This window comes from Rutidosis leptorrhynchoides, chromosome 8 (genome assembly GCF_046630445.1).
Source record: "Rutidosis leptorrhynchoides isolate AG116_Rl617_1_P2 chromosome 8, CSIRO_AGI_Rlap_v1, whole genome shotgun sequence".
NCBI lineage: Eukaryota > Viridiplantae > Streptophyta > Magnoliopsida > Asterales > Asteraceae > Rutidosis > Rutidosis leptorrhynchoides.
Genome location: NC_092340.1, coordinates 292507875 through 292523918, shown reverse-complemented (window position 1 = coordinate 292523918; position 16044 = coordinate 292507875).

Here is a 16044-nt window from a genome sequence, read left to right as displayed (position 1 = left end):
TGCATACTCTTTTCAACTATAAAAAAAAGAAACGAACCCTACCAGGATGGCCTGCTGTTCGATTCTCTTAATTCCTTGTTTCTATGTTGGGCCATTACAATAGCTTTAAAGTGGGCTGTTTTATTTATTTAATTTGGTCCATTAAACAAATGAAATTTGGGCTATATATATGATTGCTGTTGGGCCGAAGTTATCATGGGCCAGATTATAGAGTTGGGTATTGTACATGTTAAAGTCCATTACCATAACTACTGCTATCGTATTTTGATGGTGACGAGCTCCAATTTTCGTAAACGATAACAATACATGGATAATGATGATATTTAACAATAAGTGAAGATAATGTTAATGATTATGGTATTGATGGGGTTGGTATGAAAGATGACGAGATATGATTATGTTTGGTGATCGCGAGTGATGTTATGATCATATGAAAATGATGATGTTGTTTTGAAAGATATGATCGTATGATGATAATGAATATGATTATGATATTAGAAAGATGATGATATTAGATCACGATAATAATGATGAAATGAAAAGAGTTTGATGAAGATGAACTAGTTAATTATGCGGGTTGATATCAAAACAAATCGTTGGTTCATTGGTCTAAAGGTGTTAATCGGGTTAGCGGGATGTCGCGGGTTCAAACCCGGACTTGGTTTTTTTTAAAGGGCTACTTCTTCTTTGAGGTAGAATTTTATTATTATTATTATTATTATTATTATTATTATTATTAAAATTATTATCATTAGTAGTAAAATTAACATTTTTATAGTTATTATTACTATCAATATTATTATTATTATTGTCATTATTAAATCTAATTATTATTATTATTTTATCTTTACTAATATTATTTTAGTACTTTTTTGTTATAAAAATATATTACAAGTATACTAATATTACGTACTAACATGTTTTTAATATATATTAACTAATATATTATTATAACCTTAATTAAATTATACATCATATTTATATTATATAATTAATGTAATATATAAAGATATTAATCTTAATACATTATAAAAATAAATAAACTTAGTTGATTAAATGTGATATGTGTTAATATATATATGAATAATATAGGTTCGTGAATCCGAGGCCAACCCTGCATTATTCATTTGTTCAATATCGTCGTATGTATTTTTACTACAAAATACAGTATGGTGAGTTTCATTTGCTCCCTTTTTAATTGCTTTTGCAATATATATATTTGGGCTGAGAATACATGCAATATTTTATAAATGCTTTACGAAATAGAGACAAGTGATTAAAAATGATATTCTGCGGATTGATGTGCTAGGTAATTTAGTTATATGTTATAAGAGCATATAAGCGCGAATCCTAAAGATAGATCTATCGGGCTTAACACCCCCATCCTGTAGGCTGCACTAGACATAAGAGCTAGTGAGCGGATGTTTAGTACTTCGAGGATTATTTTGTGACAACCCGGAAATTTCCAACCAAATTTAAACTTTAATCTTTATATATTTCCGACACAATAAGCAATATTTGTTAAGTTAAATTTCAAGAATTTTAAACTATGTTCATACATTCATTCAACCTCGACCAAGTTCCAACGATTCACGAACCATTAAACGAATATGATTATATATGTATATGTGTATATATATTATAACTTGAAACGTAAACAAAATATTAGATTAAATACTTTATATGATTGTATCTGTTTCAAAATGTTTATCAATGGAATTAGAAGATAAGATCAAATGATTGAATTATCAGATATATTAAATTATGATTACAAGTCTCTGTTGAAAGGCCCACGTTGATTTGAGAAATCTTTCCATTTTAACAATATTCGGAAAATGGTAAAGTAATTTATAAATAAGAACAAATTGTCAATCATTGAGAACTAGACAAAGGATAGTGGAAGATTGAATCTCATAAAGACTCGATTGATCTATTTAGTTTCAAACGTACAAAAACGTTTTCAGTTTAAAAAGAACTTTATTATTAAAACGTATATAACTTTTATAAATATCTAGAACCACTTTTGACAACTCATTACTTAACTAGTATGATAAAGATAAAGATATTTATATTTTATTTTATTAAATATATATAACGATTTAAATTAATAATATATATATTTATACGCGTATAATACGTACATAGTTTTATACTTTTACTATACTTAAACTTTACCTTTACTTTATTTTAACTTTAATAATTCACTTTAATAATTCATACTTTAATAATTTATACTTTAATAATTCACTTTAATAATTCATACTTTAATAATTCACTTTAATAATTCATACTTTAATAATTCACTTTAATAATTCAAAAATCTATTATAAATAGAATTCAATAGGTTTCATTATTTCATAGAAACTTGAAAATATTTTTCTCTAAACTCTCTTAATCGATTTACATATATATATTTACTCCGTATTATTTCAAGATATTATTAGTATACATAAAATATTACGACGGAGTGTTGTCCGAGTGATTTCGAAATTGTTTTTCGAGTAGGATAGGATTAAGGAAATTATGAGTTATAGCTATGGAGGTGATTGAGTATGGTTCATGGGTATGCTCGTGAGGTCAATATAGTGTTTATTATTTCCGTTGCGTCTACGTACCTTTCCTGCAATATTGAATCTCAATATTGATACGTGAGTACTCATAATTTAACTTTTACATACTAATAGTGTATCCCTGACTAGTGCTCGAGTATTTAGGATTATGCATGCTTGTACTTTTGATATTGCCCTTAGACAGGTTAGGTTGAATCTTGAATTAGTTACACTTGCGGTTGAGATAAGGTATAAGATATGCATGTCCTTGGAAAGCTAGCGAAAAATTAAGAACTTTTCCTTTAGATATCGAATGGTTTCGATGAACGGATTAGAAGTTATAATCAATTGAATTTTCGATATTTTTATTAAAAATGATTATTATTATCGTTGTTTTTATCGTCGTTCTAGTTTTATCTTATTATTATCATTATTATTATCTTTATCAATAAAAGGGATTTATCATTAAAAATTGTTTTTTTTATTACTATCGTTATTATCGTTAAAGTTATAATTAGTATTATTATTATTATTATTATTATTATCCAATTCTCATCATTATTATTATTATTATTATTATTATTATTATTATTATTATTATTATTATTATTATTATTATTATTAGTATTATTATTATTATTATTATTATTATTATTATCATTATTAATATATATATATCATTATTTAAAAATGGTTATTGTTATTGTTATTATTATTATTACTATATTATCATTAAGATAATTATTAGTATTATCGTTAATAATATTATAGTTACTATCATTATTAATATTAGTGTAATTAAAACAAATAATTGTAACACCTAAATATTTTGATTACTATTATTATCATTATTATGAACACGATATAAAAGACGATTAAAAGCTATTAAACGAAACGATTAGGAAATAATGAGTAAGAGTATCATGATGAAATTAAAATATTATAAGATATTAATTTAGATAAAATTATCGTTCTTATTATTTTTATCATTACTATTATTATTAAAAGTATCATTAGTATTAAAACTATCATTTTAACAAAAATTATCATTTTAATAGAAATGTCATTGTTACTATAAAATATCATTATTATTATTATTTTAAATAGAATTATTATTTTAAAGATAATATTAAAAATTATCGTAAATATTAAAGTTATCATAATTAGAATTATCGTTTTATCATAATGTCATCTTAGTAATTATAAATATTGATATTTTTATAATAATAATTATTATTACAAAATAATACAACTTTTACTTACTATCATTATAGATATTATTTTATCAAATAAATATGTGATACAAACATATTTTACTACGTGTAATAACTTACTTTAATAATACCTATCATATTATCTTTATGATATTAAATGAACCCTATAAATTTTATTACTTAATATATATAAAAGTATATTTTATTATATAAATTTAATATAAAATTTTATTTATTAATAAATAAATTATATTATTTACTCTAATAAATCTTTTAAAAATATTTAAAAATATAAAACGACGATATTTAAACTATATATTAATCATGTATAGATTTTTGGAAATTATTTTGAGTCAAATTTACTTTTGTTGACTTTTGCATATTAGTCTCGAGCATTAGGATTGTGGTACACTATGACTTGACCTAATTTGTTAGACAAATATTGACCAACATATAAATATATATAATTAATTTAGGTTCGTGAATCCGAGGCCAACCTTGCACTTGTTCAATGACGTTATATGTATTTTTACTACGAAATACAGTATGGTGAGTTTCATTTGCCTTTTTACCCTTTATATTTTTGGGCTGAGAATACATGCGCAACTTTTATAAATGTTTTACGAAATAGACACAAGTACGTGAAACTACATTCTATGGTTGAATTATCAAAATCGAATATGCCCCTTTTTATTAAGTCTGGTAATCTAAGAATTAGGGAACAGACACCCTAATTGACGCGAATCCTAAAGATAGATCTATTGGGCCTAACAAACCCCATCCAAAGTACCGGATGCTTTAGTACTTCGAAATTTATATCATGTCCGAAGGAGGATCCCGGAATGATAGGGGATATTCTTATATGTATCTAGTTAATGTCGGTTACCAGGTGTTCACCATATGAATGATTATTTTTGTCTCTATGCATGGGACGTATATTTATGAGAACTGAAAATGAAATTCTTGTGGTCTATTAAAATGATGGAAATAAATGATTATGATAAACTAATGAACTCACCAACCTTTTGGTTGACACTTTAAAGCATGTTTATTCTCAGGTGTTAAAGAAATCTTCCGCTGTGCATTTGCTCATTTTAAAGATATTACTTGGAGTCTTTCATAGCATATTTCGAAGAACGTTGCATTCGAGTCATTGAGTTCATCAAAGATTATTATTAAATCAATTTATAGTTGGATAGTGGATATTATGAAATGGTATGCATGCCTGTCAATTTTCGATGTAAAGAAAGTTTGTCTTTTAAAAACGAATGCAATATTTGTAAAATGTATCATATAGAGGTCAAATACCTCGCAATGTAATCAACTATTGTGAATCGTTTATAATGTATATGAACGGGTCCTTTCAGTTGGTATCAGAGCGGTTGTCTTAGCGAACCAGGTCTGCATTAGTGTGTCTAACTGATAAGTCGATAGGATGCATTAGTGAGTCTGGACTTCGACCGTATCTGCATGTCAAAAGTTTTGCTTATCATTTTGTGTCAAAAATTAACTACTTATCATCCTCGGGAAATTACCTGCTTATCATTTTTAGTCTAAGACACGTCTTGTTGTATTGATTGCATGAATAGTGTATAGACAAAAATTCATATCTTAGCATATCTGCTAAATCATATCTTATCGTATCTGTTACTTTAAACTTTGCCTGACATATCCCGCAAAGTCCTCCGTAATCTACGAAATCTTTTGATCTATATATATATATATATATATATATATATATATATATATATATATATATATATATATATATATATATATTCTATGTAATTAGAATACCATCCGTTAGCCAAAATCATTTCATATCGAAAAAAAAAAAAAATCCTTTATCCAATCGTACGAAATGGAATTCGTCATCAGTTCAAGTCACTCAGATTCCGAAATGGAATCCCATTCAAGCTCCGAAAGCAGTGTGACCGGAATAGATCAACCAATCAGTCATCACCTATTCTGGATAAATTGGAGATGGGTTCGTAGCCTCCTCAATCATTGGAGACAAGAAGAAGGTGATCCCTTCCATCCACCACATTGCCCTCTTGATGAAGAACCTGAAGCACTTACCGGCGAACCTGTCCGAAACACCATTTTCTCGCTCATTTCCAGAGTATCTCGTCACGATTATATATTACATCAAATTTTAGATTTTATTTATCCGCTCGTCCGAACCAACAATCACCCCGGTGTAATAGAAGAAGTCAACGAGCTTCGCACTCGGGTAGTGGCTTTGGAGAATATGGTGCAGAGATTACAAACACCAGCAGCAGCATCAGCAGCATAACCAGTACCACCATCATCAACGCCAACAGTACCATTACCACCTCCAACCACAACCGCGTCGTAAACCTCAACTTCACAATCTGTCCCACGAGCATCAACGTCATACGCACCATAGATACCAAGGAGTACCAACAACAATAACTGACGAAGTATTAATTCATAACTTCATTGGAGAAACATTCCGCAGCGATTATGTAATCTCTAAAGTCTTAGAGATTATCTAATCTAGCCCTAACCATAAATCAGTTAAGCGAACCAAAATGATGGAAGGAAGAGTAGAAACCCTGACAAAAATGGTGTGTGATTAACAAGCTAAACTTGCTTTATCAACAACATCAATAGTACCATCAGCGTTACCAGTATCGTCAGTACAGTCAACATCCGAATCAACAACACCGATAACATCACAAACTCCGTCAGTTCAAGAATCACTGTGGACATCATTACGAATCAATAACGTTTATATTGTATCAACGAGTTATGAAGAATTAACTCATTTCCTCTGAAGAAATTATATGTATATTATATATATATATATATATATATATATATATATATATTGAAATAAATCTTTCAGTGCTAAGCTATTGTGTGTGAATCTTAACTACTCGGTTAATTCATATTACAAATATGCAATAATGTACGTCCTTCGGCCGCAACTTAACCAGCGTTAACTACAATCTCTGTCGAAATTCAACAAATTCCAATTCATAATAAATCAAGTATATATTTGATTTTACACTTTCATCATCAATGTACCCGAAACTTTTCAGATAACATCATTCGTACTTTGCGAAATTCACAAGAATTCCACGAACCGAACACCATACATCAACAAATAACGAAGTATTGATTCATAATTTCAATGTCATTAAAGAAATACTGCGTAAAAGTTATGTACTTTTTAAAGCCTTTAGGGATTATTCAATTCTAGTTTCAACCGTAAATCAAATGAGTTTAATTTAACATTAACTCATTAAATCTATGTTACATCTGAAGAAAATATACATATATATATTTTCATAAAGACTTTAATAAAATTCTTTTGTACAAAATATTAATTGTGAAATTTTTTTTAACGGGTAGGTAATCCCCGAGAGATATATAAATTCACAATTAATATGTTACATTCTTCGAATCTGATTCAGCAAATCATCCATTATACTCCCTACTTTCACAACAATATACATTCTTTTATAGAAATCAAAACAACCATACTCATTCAAAATTTAATTACATATTCTGATTATGAAATCTCAAAATTTAACTTGAGATATGACCAAAATCATTACTCTTAGATCCTTACATCTTTCACAAGCTATATTTTGACTTCAAAACTGTGTTAGAATATCAAATGTATGTTAACGATTACAATCTGTGTTCAAACCCTTCAAAAATTTCTGAAGACACTTCGAATGATGAGCAATCGAGATGATGATCCAACCACATGATTACCCACAGTTATGTACCCGAAAAACTCTTGAAACCAAAGTAAAAGTTTAAACAACGTATCCGCGTCAGATTCTTTGGCATTTATTAGCAAAAATAACTTTGCGACTCCTATTCAAAGTAGCCAGTTTTGTCACAGCTCCAGCAAGTCAACTTCGACTTTTCAGTCAGACTAACCTTATTATAACCTTGAGATATACACCATCGTTACCAGGGAACCTTTTACATTTCACCATATTATTAGCAGATGTACCAACAACTTCATTACCCTTTGACTTTAGCCTCTCCAAAAAGTCATCATAATTATTCATTGAAACCCCATCATTTACTCATTCGCATCTTGTAATGAGAATTGCCATACGAATCATTGGGAATTAGCAATCAGTATTTTGAAATCTTGCAGCATGTCTGCGCCAACAGTTATATGTGTATATATAATGTCTATCTTCTGGACTTAATTTGAATGTGAAGTTTCTGAAAAACACTCCGAACTACGAATTGGTTCTCCGAAAATGGAAAAAATGCTGATGAAGCAGCAAAAACTATAAACGACTTTAAATGGTAAAAGCTGGATGATAATGATGAAGTGTGCTGGCAAAGCGCAGAAAAAGAGAAGTTTTGGAACTGGAAAACGGATTGAGCAAAGTAGGAAGGAGGCTGTGGACAAATTACAAAGACTGAACCTGACTTTAAAGGATCCAAATGATTCAGTACCTGCTGAAGTCATTAACGAATACCTTGCTCCTGACTCTAAACCCCTGCGGACAATATTCTTCATCATCCTCTGATATTAGAAATTCTGAAATATCATCATATCTTTCATTATAAATATCCTCCATATTTCTGAAGATATTTTCTTAATTTTTCTTATTTGAAATCATTTACCTCTTCGCGCTATCTGTATTACATCATAAAAGAAACTATTTTAGTTTCTAAATTCTGAAAGATTCAAGTTTAAAATAGGAATATTTTGAAGTAGTGTTGAGAACTGAAGCATGAATTAGTATAATATAATGACACTTGATCAATGTGATTATATTACAGTAAGTCATGCTGAGTTTCTAAATGGAACGTGATGATTCACAGATCATAACATCATCATGTGCCATGTTATACGACTCTTGTATTCTATTTAACCTCTAAAATATCAAGAAAATATTTCTTGATGATTCGGCCTTTTCCAAGGTATTCTAGTAATTTGACAAGTCAAGATCGTGCCATCACAATTTCCTTCCTAGAACATTAACAATGTTCATTCCGAAATTCATATCTGTGAATTCTGGACCATTACAAGCGGTGCTTAATCGCAAGAAGAAGAAACGAAAGGACAAAACTCCGAAATAGAAATTGGGGTATAAATTGCAGCAAATAAAAGAGAGCATTAACTGTGAATGATAATGATTATAGAAGACAGAAGCAGAGACTTTGAAATATAAGGGAACATATAAAGCCCAACGACAAACCAGAAATTATAAACCATATATCGATGCATATAGCAATATAAAGACACGGGAGAACTAGAAACACTATAAACCTAAGAGTATAGTAGAAGTAAATAGATTCTTCCGGTGGTAGATGAAAAAGAAGAATGACCGATATGAAAGTTAGAAGTATATCGAGAATCAGAGCTGGATGGAGCATATTGATGAATATTTTAAAATATGAGTTAAGGGGGAAAGAATAGAAGGTGATGAAACATGACTAGGAACTTAGAAATCAACAGATTTAACTCACACAATGGCAGAATAAGTGAATCAAACCCTCTAGTGAATAGGTTAAGTTTTTTTTTTTTTTTTTTTTGATTAATTTAGTCAAACCACAACTAAATCAAGTGTGATTAGATCAACACCTAGAGCTATTATTCCCCACATGGGTGATTTGGACTGAGAGAGAATCGGAGGAGCTCACTAGATCTGAGTGTGTGTAACAAATAAGAGGCTTAACCTAAAATGAAGAACATAAGACTTTATATACCCCTGCTGTTGACTCACCCATACGATTCATTCATCACACGTACGAGTTGGCTTCATCAGCCGTACGGGTGATCACTCACTCGTGTCTTCTCATTTAGGTTGTAATTGTGACTTAGCTCAGCATCAACCGTGCGTATGAGCCTGTCAGCCGTACTAGTGAGGCTTCACTCGTACGTCTGACTAAGTCTAACATAGTCAAACATCTAAATCTCGTTCCTGTAGTTTCTGTAACCACATACAAACACAGGATAATAATGAGCAATCATGGTGGCCTGTAAACTGTTGTACCTGCAATGGACGTGGGTAGATGTCTAGGGACTTGTATAAAATGCATCAACAGAAGGTGTGAGTTGTAAGGAAACGAAGGAGGTGAATTTATAAGAAAATCTCCGACAGAATAATTAAAATGGACGATCGCATTTAAAGCGGATCCTAATTTCCTTGATTACCGGAGAGTCAAATCTTATTAAGAAGATTTTCTTCAAATCCCTTGAAATCTGGGAATCAATCATATCTACGTCAAATGATAAGATGAATCTACACTTACTCATTTCACTCTTCTATGTTAGCTTCATTCGTACTCTTCATATAAATGGATTGTTTATCCAAATTATTCGCTGATGATAAAACTCTAATTTTCAGCCCGTATGTATCACGAAAACATACTTATTATCATTCACGACCTTTCCACTTAAATTTCGGGACGAAATTTCTTTAACGGGTAGGTACTGTGACAACCCGGAAATTTCCAACCTAATTTAAACTTTAATCTTTATATGTTTCCGACACAATAAGCAATATTTGTTAAGTTAAATTTCAAGAATTTTAAACTATGTTCATACATTCATTCAACCTCGACCAAGTTCCAACGATTCACGAACCATTAAACGAATATGATTATATATGTATATGTGTATATATATTATAACTTGAAACGTAAACAAAATATTAGATTAAATACTTTATATGATCGTATCTGTTTCAAAATGTTTATCAATGGAATTAGAAGATAAGATCAAATGATTGAATTATCAGATATATTAAATTATGATTACAAGTCTCTGTTGAAAGGCCCACGTTGATTTGAGAAATCTTTCCATTTTAACAATATTCGGAAAATGGTAAAGTAATTTATAAATAAGAACAAATTGTCAATCATTGAGAACTAGACAAAGGATAGTGGAAGATTGAATCTCATAAAGACTCGATTGATCTATTTAGTTTCAAACGTACAAAAACGTTTTCAGTTTAAAAAGAACTTTATTATTAAAACGTATATAACTTTTATAAATATCTAGAACCACTTTTGACAACTCATTACTTAACTAGTATGATAAAGATAAAGATATTTATATTTTATTTTATTAAATATATATAACGATTTAAATTAATAATATATATATTTATACGCGTATAATACGTACATAGTTTTATACTTTTACTATACTTAAACTTTACCTTTACTTTATTTTAACTTTAATAATTCACTTTAATAATTCATACTTTAATAATTTATACTTTAATAATTCACTTTAATAATTCATACTTTAATAATTCACTTTAATAATTCATACTTTAATAATTCACTTTAATAATTCATACTTTAATAATTCACTTTAATAATTCAAAAATCTATTATAAATAGAATTCAATAGGTTTCATTATTTCATAGAAACTTGAAAATATTTTTCTCTAAACTCTCTTAATCGATTTACATATATATATTTACTCCGTATTATTTCAAGATATTATTAGTATACATAAAATATTACGACGGAGTGTTGTCCGAGTGATTTCGAAATTGTTTTTCGAGTAGGATAGGATTAAGGAAATTATGAGTTATAGCTATGGAGGTGATTGAGTATGGTTCATGGGTATGCTCGTGAGGTCAATATAGTGTTTATCATTTCCGTTGCGTCTACGTACCTTTCCTGCAATATTGAATCTCAATATTGATACGTGAGTACTCATAATTTAACTTTTACATACTAATAGTGTATCCCTGACTAGTGCTCGAGTATTTAGGATTATGCATGCTTGTACTTTTGATATTGCCCTTAGACAGGTTAGGTTGAATCTTGAATTAGTTACACTTGCGGTTGAGATAAGGTATAAGATATGCATGTCCTTGGAAAGCTAGCGAAAAATTAAGAACTTTTCCTTTAGATATCGAATGGTTTCGATAAACGGATTAGAAGTTATAATCAATTGAATTTTTGATATTTTTATTAAAAATGATTATTATTATCGTTGTTTTTATCGTCGTTCTAGTTTTATCTTATTATTATCATTATTATTATCTTTATCAATAAAAGGGATTTATCATTAAAAATTGTTTTTTTTATTACTATCGTTATTATCGTTAAAGTTATAATTAGTATTATTATTATTATTATCCAATTATCATTATTATTATTATTATTATTATTATTATTATTATTATTATTATTATTATTCTTATTATTATTATTATTTTTATTATTATTATTATTATTATTATTATTAGTATTATTATTATTATTATTATTATTATTATTATCATTATTAATATATATATATCATTATTTAAAAATGGTTATTGTTATTGTTATTATTATTATTACTATATTATCATTAAGATAATTATTAGTATTATCGTTAATAATATTATAGTAACTATCATTATTAATATTAGTGTAATTAAAACAAATAATTGTAACACCTAAATATTTTGATTACTATTATTATCATTATTATGAACACGATATAAAAGACGATTAAAAGCTATTAAACGAAACGATTAGAAAATAATGAGTAAGAGTATCATGATGAAATTAAAATATTATAAGATATTAATTTAGATAAAATTATCGTTCTTATTATTTTTATCATTACTATTATTATTAAAAGTATCATTAGTATTAAAACTATCATTTTAACAAAAATTATCATTTTAATAGAAATGTCATTGTTACTATAAAATATCATTATTATTATTATTTTAAATAGAATTATTATTTTAAAGATAATATTAAAAATTATCGTAAATATTAAAGTTATCATAATTAGAATTATCGTTTTATCATAATGTCATCTTAGTAATTATAAATATTGATATTTTTATAATAATAATTATTATTACAAAATAATACAACTTTTACTTACTATCATTATAGATATTATTTTATCAAATAAATATGTGATACAAACATATTTTACTACGTGTAATAACTTACTTTAATAATACCTATCATATTATCTTTATGATATTAAATGAACCCTATAAATTTTATTACTTAATATATATAAAAGTATATTTTATTATATAAATTTAATATAAAATTTTATTTATTAATAAATAAATTATATTATTTACTCTAATAAATCTTTTAAAAATATTTAAAAATATAAAACGACGATATTTAAACTATATATTAATCATGTATAGATTTTTGGAAATTATTTTGAGTCAAATTTACTTTTGTTGACTTTTGCATATTAGTCTCGAGCATTAGGATTGTGGTACACTATGACTTGACCTAATTTGTTAGACAAATATTGACCAACATATAAATATATATAATTAATTTAGGTTCGTGAATCCGAGGCCAACCTTGCACTTGTTCAATGACGTTATATGTATTTTTACTACGAAATACAGTATGGTGAGTTTCATTTGCCTTTTTACCCTTTATATTTTTGGGCTGAGAATACATGCGCAACTTTTATAAATGTTTTACGAAATAGACACAAGTACGTGAAACTACATTCTATGGTTGAATTATCGAAATCGAATATGCCCCTTTTTATTAAGTCTGGTAATCTAAGAATTAGGGAACAGACACCCTAATTGACGCGAATCCTAAAGATAGATCTATTGGGCCTAACAAACCCCATCCAAAGTACCGGATGCTTTAGTACTTCGAAATTTATATCATGTCCGAAGGAGGATCCCGGAATGATAGGGGATATTCTTATATGTATCTAGTTAATATCAGTTACCAGGTGTTCACCATATGAATGATTATTTTTGTCTCTATGCATGGGACGTATATTTATGAGAACTGAAAATGAAATTCTTGTGGTCTATTAAAATGATGGAAATAAATGATTATGATAAACTAATGAACTCACCAACCTTTTGGTTGACACTTTAAAGCATTTTTATTCTCAGGTGTTAAAGAAATCTTCCGCTGTGCATTTGCTCATTTTAAAGATATTACTTGGAGTCTTTCATAGCATATTTCGAAGAACGTTGCAGTCGAATCATTGAGTTCATCAAAGATTATTATTAAATCAATTTATAGTTGGATAGTGGATATTATGAAATGGTATGCATGCCTGTCAATTTTCGATGTAAAGAAAGTTTGTCTTTTAAAAACGAATGCAATATTTGTAAAATGTATCATATAGAGGTCAAATACCTCGCAATGTAATCAACTATTGTGAATCGTTTATAATGTATATGAACGGGTCCTTTCAGTTGGTATCAGAGCGGTTTTCTTAGCGAACCAGGTCTGCATTAGTGTGTCTAACTGATAAGTCGATAGGATGCATTAGTGAGTCTGGACTTCGACCGTATCTGCATGTCAAAAGTTTTGCTTATCATTTTGTGTCAAAAATTAACTACTTATCATCCTCGGGAAATTACCTGCTTATCATTTTTAGTCTAAGACACGTCTTGCTGTATTGATTGCATGAATAGTGTATAGACAAAAATTCATATCTTAGCATATCTGCTAAATCATATCTTATCGTATCTGTTACTTTAAACTTTGCCTGACATATCCCGCAAAGTTCTCCGTAATCTACGAAATCTTTTGATCTATATATATATATATATATATATATATATATATATATATATATATATATATATATATATATATATATATATATATATATATATATATATATATATATATATATATATATATATATATATATATTCTATGTAATTAGAATACCATCCGTTAGCCAAAATCATTTCATATCGAAAAAAAAATCCTTTATCCAATCGTACGAAATGGAATTCGTCATCAGTTCAAGTCACTCAGATTCCGAAATGGAATCCCATTCAAGCTCCGAAAGCAGTGTGACCGGAATAGATCAACCAATCAGTCATCTCCTATTCTGGATGAATTGGGGATGGGTTCGTAGCCTCCTCAATCATTGGAGACAAGAAGAAGGTGATCCCTTCCATCCACCACATTGCCCTCTTGATGAAGAACCTGAAGCACTTACCGGCGAACCTGTCCGAAACACCATTTTCTCTCTCATTTCCAGAGTATCTCGTCACGATTATATATTACATCAAATTTTAGATTTTATTTATCCGCTCGTCCGAACCAACAATCACCCCGGTGTAATAGAAGAAGTCAACGAGCTTCGCGCTCGGGTAGTGGCTTTGGAGAATATGGTGCAGAGATTACAAACACCAGCAGCAGCATCAGCAGCATAACCAGTACCACCATCATCAACGCCAACAGTACCATTACCACCTCCAACCACAACCGCGTCGTAAACCTCAACTTCACAATCTGTCCCACGAGCATCAACGTCATACGCACCATAGATACCAAGGAGTACCAACAACAATAACTGACGAAGTATTAATTCATAACTTCATTGGAGAAACATTCCGCAGCGATTATGTAATCTCTAAAGTCTTAGAGATTATCTAATCTAGCCCTAACCATAAATCAGTTAAGCGAACCAAAATGATGGAAGGAAGAGTAGAAACCCTGACAAAAATGGTGTGTGATTAACAAGCTAAACTTGCTTTATCAACAACATCAATAGTACCATCAGCGTTACCAGTATAGTCATTACAGTCAACATCCGAATCAACAACACCGATAACATCACAAACTCCGTCAGTTCAAGAATCACTGTGGACATCATTACGAATCAATAACGTTTATATTGTATCAACAAGTTATGAAGAATTAACTCATTTCCTCTGAAGAAATTATATGTATATTATATATATATATATATATATATATATATATATATATATATATATATATATATTGAAATAAATCTTTCAGTGCTAAGCTATTGTGTGTGAATCTTAACTATTCGGTTAATTCATATTACAAATATGCAATAATGTACGTCCTTCGGCCGCAACTTAACCAGCGTTAACTACAATCTCTGTCGCAATTCAACAAATTCCAATTCATAATAAATCAAGTATATATTTGATTTTACACTTTCATCATCAATGTACCCGAAACTTTTCAGATAACATCATTCGTACTTTGCGAAATTCACAAGAATTCCACGAACCGAACACCATACATCAACAAATAACGAAGTATTGATTCATAATTTCAATGTCATTAAAGAAATACTGCGTAAAAGTTATGTACTTTTTAAAGCCTTTAGGGATTATTCAATTCTAGTTTCAACCGTAAATCAAATGAGTTTAATTTAACATTAACTCATTAAATCTATGTTACATCTAAAGAAAATATACATATATATATTTTCATAAAGACTGTAATAAAATTCTTTTGTACAAAATATTAATTGTGAAATTTTTTTTAACGGATAGGTAATCCCCGAGAGATATATAAA